General features: G+C 40.7%; 2 long non-coding RNA genes across 2 annotated transcripts; both read right to left on the bottom strand.

Moving 5' to 3' along the window:
- Nucleotides 1-51: 51 nt before the first annotated feature.
- Nucleotides 52-2779, bottom strand: LOC309704441. Its single transcript, XR_014276261.1, has 3 exons — nt 2539-2779; nt 501-733; nt 52-304 (listed from the first exon to the last, which is right to left on the bottom strand). It is a non-coding gene; the product is annotated as an uncharacterized lncRNA (long non-coding RNA).
- Nucleotides 2780-3902: 1123 nt separating this feature from the next.
- LOC309705672 lies at nt 3903-6856 on the bottom strand. Its single transcript, XR_014276584.1, has 3 exons — nt 6584-6856; nt 5507-5733; nt 3903-4951 (listed from the first exon to the last, which is right to left on the bottom strand). It is a non-coding gene; the product is annotated as an uncharacterized lncRNA (long non-coding RNA).
- Nucleotides 6857-8062: the final 1206 nt, after the last annotated feature.

The raw sequence follows: 8062 nt of genomic DNA, 5'->3' as shown, positions 1-8062 counted from the left end.
CAAGCTAAACAAAGTCAGTATTTTTAAGGCTATTGTAACTTTTAGTTACTCCATAGCTTCAGTGATCTAGTTGATCAGAATCTTTAAAGACACTCCCCTGGATGTGCTCCACTGAGGTTTGTCAATCAAAGCCCAGGTTTGATAGGACCAGCACCAGTAATACCAGTGTCAAAGACGCTGACACCAGGATGGAAACCCATGTCACGATGGAGATAATGCTCCATTTTTTGGCCTGTCTTAAATACTTTGCAGCTTTCCTTTCTCTTGTCCGCTTGGCTTTCTCTGCTTTGTCAGCATTCTCAGCCTGGTGAAGTAAAGATGTGACAATACTTTTGATTTAAAGATCATGCCTAACAAACATGATGAATGACTAGTGTATATAGTTGTAAAGAGATGTAGCAGATAAGGTGTTTTTCAAATATAAACATGCTTATCCTCATAAGAAAGTTTTCAAATGCTGGTTTGCTGCAGGTTGCCTGCCTGCAGAGAAAATAACTTACCTTTACAGAATAAATCAAGGCTCGGACTCCGAAGCAGGAGAACCCGCAGATGATACTAGAGATGGCCAGCTTCCTGTGGTACTTGTCACTGCAGCAGGACGCAGGAGAGTCCTCACCGACACAGATTACTTGATTGCCAGTGTCCTCAGGTTGTTGAACACCTGTTCCTGGTACAGAGTTCAGCGGGAGCGCTTCCTCTATCGGTGCATCTAACTGATATGACTCTGACATCACTGCAAAATATGCCGTCAAGTTAGAGAAAGTTTAAACTCAAAGACAAGACGTGGTAAGCTGTGCGAGACAACTTTAAGCAATGTAAGGATTCTGTGTGCACAACAGCACTGGAAGGATAAGTTAATGGTTTCAGTGGCTGCTTGATAAGAATGTTTGTTTAAAGGATAAAAAGGAGTTTTAAGGAACTGGTTTCATTCTATCTGCTGGTTTCACCCTGCTTAGGTAAATGTTTATTTTGTTATTGCTCTGGCTTTTTGACTTATACATCACACTGCATTAATAGTCAGACAGAACAGTCCAAATAATCATCAAAGGGTTTTATGTATTAATTATTTTAGCTATATTGTCCTTAATTTTTCAAATCAGTCTTTCCTTTGTGAAACTGGAGCGCTCGGGGTGAACTGTTGTTGCTGACCATGTGGCTTGTGTTACAATGAGTTGGCTTGGGGCAGCTTTAATAATTAATTTCCTACAAGGCTGTACAAAATCCCACTTAAGAATTTTATATGAAATGCCTTCTGCATGTCTAAACATCCCTCTCCGTGACCACCTCTTCCCTGGGAATACCGAGGCATTCCCAAGCCAGATGAGAAATATAATCTCTCCAGTGTATCCTGGAGCTGCCTCCACCCACTGGGACATATCTCAAACATCTCAGCTAGTAGACAGTCCCTCCTGAATGACTGAGCTTCTCACTTCATCACTACAGGAGAGCTCAGATAAAATTCAAAAAGGAAGAAGGCTCATTTTGGGCACTACCCACTGGTGTGTCCAAAGCTGAATAATAACCTGTAATAATAACACAAGTCAATTCATGGGGGTAGATTTCATGTTGCCCGTGCACATCTCTAACTACTTTGGTGAACTCAGCCACAGTAGTGAACGAGCCATCCCTCTTGTTCCCAGACTCTCTTTCCTCTAAGCAAAATTGGGATATAGGACATTAAAAGTACTCCTTCTACTTTCTCACCATATGCTCAGTTGAGGTTCTCCTGTCCATGCTCTGATCAAACTCCCCCCACGCCCAAGTCTCTCCTTAAGCTATTGATAGAGCTGCACTGGCTTGGCGTGCTGGCACTCGTTATCTGCCTCCTGAGTCCCACAAACCAATCAGATTCGACCCTTCTTCAGCTTGACAGCTCTCTTCACCTCCATCTGATTTGGGGTTTCCCCCCAAAAGGCCACAACCACCTTATGGCCACAGCTCCATCAGCAAAGAAGGAGCAGAACAGTATCTATTTAGACTTAATGCCTCCAGCCTCCTTTGAAATTTCTGCTGGAGGTTTGAATTGAGGACTTTGTGGAACCAGGTGCTCCCAGCACCTCCCAGCACCCTCTTGCTATATGTTCGTGTACACCAGGTTAGTCCAGCATCCTTTCCCACCATCAGATCAGCACCGCTCCTCTCTTCACCCTAGTCTAAACATGTTCTGCAAAATATGCAAAATTTGTAGTGTATTTTCTTAAGTGCGTGTGAGAATTTTTTGGGGGAGTGGGTATTTTCACAGGAAATAAAAAGTATCCCGTGAAAAGTGTAACATGAAGAGGATGATAGGTATCCATGTTCCCTGTTACCTAAAAACAAAACAAAAGAAAAACACTCCCTCCTCTCTAAAACAAACCAAAAACTTGAAAAACTTGATTGGCTGGTGCAATCAAGAAAAAGTATCAGCTGAGTGTTGGACTGTAATATTACACAGTTCTGTGAATAAACAGCAACTAAATTATGGCCTGTATCTTCAAATGTAGTGAAATACTACAGTAAACATGAGTTGATTGAGAAGGTTTTAAATAAAGTACAAACCTGATTTCTTCGGTCTGATGTCACTCCTTCAGTGAAGCAAAGGTTGTCTGGTTTCTTTTTAGGGTGATATCGAAGTCTTGATGAGATGATAAGCAGGTATGTTCTCTCCTCCTTCTGTAACCTGACGTGTCTTCCTTTAAAACGTGTCAGTTGAAGTTTAAAAATGTCCACAAATGGTCATTCAAACACCGTTCACCTGGTTGTAGGATGACGACATAAACCTGTGCTTCTACCATGTACGTTTCTGAATGACAGGACTGTGCATGAGGAATGAAGCCGCGCCTGATAAAGACTGTAACTGGTTGAATCTGAAGGTGGCACCAGAGGAAAGGTCGTGTTATCTGAATCAGCTCTATCTAAATTGCTTTATAATAAGTAGGAAAATAAGTGTGTCATTCATAATACAGTCTGTACTATATTACCTTACCCCTGACTGTAACCTGTCACTTGTGTTTCAATATGCTGGATATTCGAGGTGCATGAATGGTTCTGATTTGGCCAGAGGTCGTGACATTTTGAGGTAGTTCCTTGAGTTCGGTCTAGTTTGTGTTACCAGGTTTAATAAATCTGCACAAACAGATTTCTGGTGACTGGGACGTTTATATTAAATCATAAAATGTTTTTGTTTAGGTTTTCTCATCACACCATAGTAAACAGGAAATGGAACAGCTGAGCAGGAGGGTGCAAACCTTGTGCCAAGCATCAGCAGGAGCTCGGTGTTCAAGATGGATGCATCGTGTGGGGTTCCAGAGTCATTGTTCCACCCCAGGATGAACACAGATGATCGAAGTGCTGCATGAAGCTCATCCAGGCATTTCTTGAATAAAAAAAACGTTGCCAGATCATTAGTGTGGTGTCCGGGAATGCAGAGCTCTTTGGAGGAAAAGGTAAAAGTAGGTTCTCAATTTCAGAGAAACCAAATACAGGCACCACCTCCAATCCATCCATGGGAGTGGTCTAGCCATTCATGGTCCAGACTCCACCTAGGTTTTGCTGACCAATATATGGGTCACATAATGGGTCCAGTCACTACTGACGGACTCCCGGGAATCTTGGATTGCATGGACTGGTTTTTCCTGTTCCAGTTTCTGATTACACCTCACACAACCACAGGCATGAACCCCAGATAAATTGTTGATGAGGAGAAAGTCCTCCTTCACCCAAATGTGGGAGCCAAAGTCACCCAGCCACATGGGTGACCTCTCCAAATGCCCTGATAGACTGAACTATTAAAAGAATGTGGTCAGTACAAGTAACACTATACATTAAAAAAAAAAAACTTTGTCAAATGATAATGAGATACTGTAAAACTATTAAAATATTTTGTTTTGTACGCACAAATACTTCAATCAAATCAAAGCATAAAAAATCTGTCATTTTATTAGAAAACAGCTTGTGTTAATGCTTGTATAAAAGTACAACATGTATATATATACATTTGACATTAATGAAGTAAATATTGTAACAATGCAATAATCCCATGGCAACGTTTTTTTAATGAGTACATGTTAAAATGTTTCAAGTGGATGAAGACCATAAAAGTTTCCTCATTTTATTATAAAATTGTTTGTTAATGTTTGTATAAAAGTGCAGCATATATATACATTTGACATTAATAAACTAAAATAGCAAGAACAGGACCTCATAATGTCCTGATAAAGCACTGCCCCAATCACTGCCTCGCATTTTATCTCCAGTAGAGACTCAATCCTAAAGTCACAAGTTGCTTCATTTTAAAGTGACTTGTTGATTGATTGATTAACTTATATAGCATCTGTAGTCATCTACAGTAAGAAAGTTAAAGTATAACTGTAAGAATATTAAGGATTGAGTCTTTACGGGAGCAGCTTTACATTTAAGTAGCTTTATATTATATATAACAGCTTTAGTCTTCAATCTATAATATATACATGTACGTTCGTATAGTCCACGGGTCAACAGATGGTTTAATAAATATCACAGCATATAACAAAAACAGTTGTTAGACATTTAATACTATTTTGAAAGATGTTTGTTCTTTGTGTAAAAACTAAAGGAGCTAGAAAAGTATAAATTAGGACAGCACCCATTTCAGCGTAAGAAAAACCAAGACAGCCTTTTTCCATTTAATGTAACCTGTAGTTTCTCCACAGCTTTGGTGTTCGTAGCCATTGATTCAGCAGCTTCCTGCTCTCCACTGTCCGTCTCCTTAAACATCAGCAGAGACACTCCTCTGGCTGTTCTCCTTTGAGGTTGATCAGTCAATCAAAGTGGCGAGATATGAGCCCAGTGCCAGCAGCAATGGAGCTGACACTAGAACGGAAACCCACGTCACGATGGAGATGATGCCCCATTTTTTGGCCTGTCTTAAATACTCTGGAGCTCTCCTGTCTGTCGTCGGCTCGGCCTTCTCAGCTTTTTCAGCATCCTCAGCCTGTTAAAGTAAACACATGACAATATTTTTCATTTAAAGATGAAATCAAAAAGAAGAAGCATTTTATTTCAGTTTCTCTTATTCTAAGGGAACATAATAATTGAATATGTAGATCTGAGGAGATGTGAAGGTTAAGATGTTTCTCATTAATGAGCTGTGTGTAAGTGGAAGCTGTGTTTTTGCTGCACACTCTGATGCTGTTCTCATAGGATTGGAAACAAATCCAGAGTGCACATTATGAATAATAACTTCCGCAGAACATTGCTTTTCTTACAACATGAGGATCATACCCTCATTCACTGCACTGTGCCTGGTTTAGGGCAAGTTTTTTAACACACCTGTACGAACAGGTGATTGTAGAGCTGAAAAACTCTTTTAAATTGAAGAAGAGCTGCATGAAGAAATCTGGTTTCCAACAGGAATTACTTGCCCTTGTCTTGTGTCAGATAAAATTTGACTAAAGCATCCCAAACCAGCCATAACAGTTAATCTAAGTATGGTTATTCTCATAAGAGACGCCTGCATGTACTCAGAACATGACTTAAAATAAAGTACCTTGACAGAATAAATCAAAGCTGGGACTCCGCAGCAGGAAAACCCGCAGATGATGCTACAGACGGCCAGTTTCCTGTGGTACTTGTCATTGCAGCAGGACGCAGTAGAGTCCTCACAGATTACTTGACTGCAGGTTTCCTCGGGTTGTTGAAGACCTGTTCCTGTTACAGTAGTCAGTGGAAGACTTTCAAGGTTGTTTAGATGGTTCTGGGATGACTCTGACATCTCTGCAAAATATGACGTAAAGTTAGGGAAAGTTTGACCCAAAAGACAAAAAACGAACATCTCAAACACGCTTAAACATTTTGTGTGCACAGAAACACTGAACGGACAGTTTGACGGCTGCTTGATAGACATGTTTGATTTTTCAAGATAAAAGCAACTTTAAGGAACTAGTTTGTTTTCAAAGGACAAACCCTGCTCAGGTAAGCCAGTTTTCTCCACCACTGAACAAAACAATTTCGATTCAGATTCAAAAGAATTTAAAATAAATGTTTCCCACGGGTTTAAACACGCTCTGCAAAAAAATGTAGTGTATTCTTGAGAATGTGAGTGAGGACTGGGTATTTCCATAAGAAACAGAAAGTATATTTAGAAGAATGTTGCAATACAGTGAGCAGCGTGTGTAACAGTGTTCCCCTGTTACTAAAAAATAAAAAAATAAAGTAATAGCTTGAAAAACTAGCTTGGTGGGCAGGTTGTTACGGCAAGTTGAAGCCTGAAGTGTTACTTATCTAGCCTCTGATTTAAAAGAGCCGGGCGGGCGACACCTACATTGTGCATTTTTTGGTAAGAGATGAGAAAATGTATGAGCCGAGTGTAATATTACACATGCAGGGCTGCGAATCATTTGTAGTGAAGAGGGAGAAAACTCCATCCTCCACCCTTCACATGAAGTGGAATACAACAGTAAACATGAGGCGATTAAGTAAGCTTTGATCAAACACTGCTGTACACCAAAATCTTAAAGGTGGTTCTACAAGGCAAACAGAGTATTAACAACTAGGGAGCTAAGATTTTTTTAATCACTACGACAACCACTTAGACCGCATTCAAAGGCTGAAATCAAGTACAAACCTGAGCAAGTTTTAAAAGGCAGTGTCCTGAATCCACTCCTCAGTCTGATCTTTGTTCAAAGTTTGTCCGGCTTCTTCTCAGAGTGATATCAAAGCCTTGTTGAGATGGTCAGCAGGTCTTTTCCAACTCGAGCTGCCTTCCTTTAATATGTGAAGATTTCAGTTAAATATTTACAAATGGACATCCAAAGAGCGCTACTGTGATTGTAGAGAGACGACATAAACCTGATCTGTTCCTGTTCTACACAAGCTGTTGAATGACAGGAAGAATAGCCTTTGGTGAAACTCTGTTTGCGACTTCCACTCCCATTTCCCCTTTACTGCCCTGCCCTCTTTCCCCCCCGTCTCCACTCCCACTCATAAAATGTGTCAGCTTGTTATTACCTCACAGTGTTGCGTTAGTTCTCATATTTTATTTCAGTTTAGATTTTCCTTTCTCTTCCTCAGTTGTCGCACTGATACATAATGCACAGACTTACAACTGTTTCTTATTTCATACCAGATTCCAGAAGAGCTGAGAAAGGTGTGTCAGAACTTGTAATGCCTTCAGGTAAACCTGAGATTCCAGTCTGCTATCTATTTTTAAATTGCCCTTTCCTCTGATTGTACACTTGATTTTCTTTCTGCTCATCACAGCAGAATCAATCACTTTTAACACACCCTGCTTTTTTCCAGTCTCCTGACCCCCCCTCTACTCTCTGACCTTCGCATAAGATACATTCTTAAACACTGATGCAACCTGAGAGCATTTTTCCAACATTGACCCCACCCACTGTACACAAATACGGCTGTTCCCTGAGACTAAAAAACCTGCCGTGACGTTACAATCAGGGTGCTGTTTGTTTTGTGTCATAGTGCCAGGCATTTCAAAAAAAAAAGAAAAAAAAAAGACTGCCAATATGTTACAACGGGGCGATCGTGGCTCAAGAGTTGGGAGTTTGTCTTGTAATCGGAAGGTTGCCGGTTCGAGCCCCGGCTCGGACAGTCTCGGTTGTTGTGTCCTTGGGCAAGACACTTCACCCATTGCCTACTAGTGGTGGTCAGAGGGCCCGGTGGCGCCAGTGTCTGGCAGCCTCACCTCTGTCAGTGCGCCCCAGGGTGGCTACAATGTAGCTTGCCATCACCAGTGTGTGTGAATGGGTGGATGACTGGTTGTGTAAAGCGCTTTGGGGTCCTTAGGGACTAGAAAAGCGCTATACAAATACAGGCCATTTACCATTTACTACAGTTAATGTAATGACCCTTTCATATATCTAAATATAGCGACAGCTGGCTGTTTCAAAGCAATAAAATTGGTTTACAGAGTTGTAATTGAGCAAACCTAGACTGGGGAAAGATCACTGAATAAAATATTCAAATGAAAGTATACAAACAAACTACAATAAAGTTTTATGACATAGAATTTTTGTGGTAAATTCTGTCCTGTTAAAAGAAAAACCTCTGCTGTGTCTAGGAGCGGAGAAACAAAAACATACAAGTG

Source organism: Aulonocara stuartgranti (genome assembly GCF_965226115.1).
Source record: "Aulonocara stuartgranti genome assembly, chromosome: 4".
Lineage (NCBI taxonomy): Eukaryota > Metazoa > Chordata > Actinopteri > Cichliformes > Cichlidae > Aulonocara > Aulonocara stuartgranti.
This window is presented reverse-complemented; position numbering and strand designations above follow the sequence as displayed.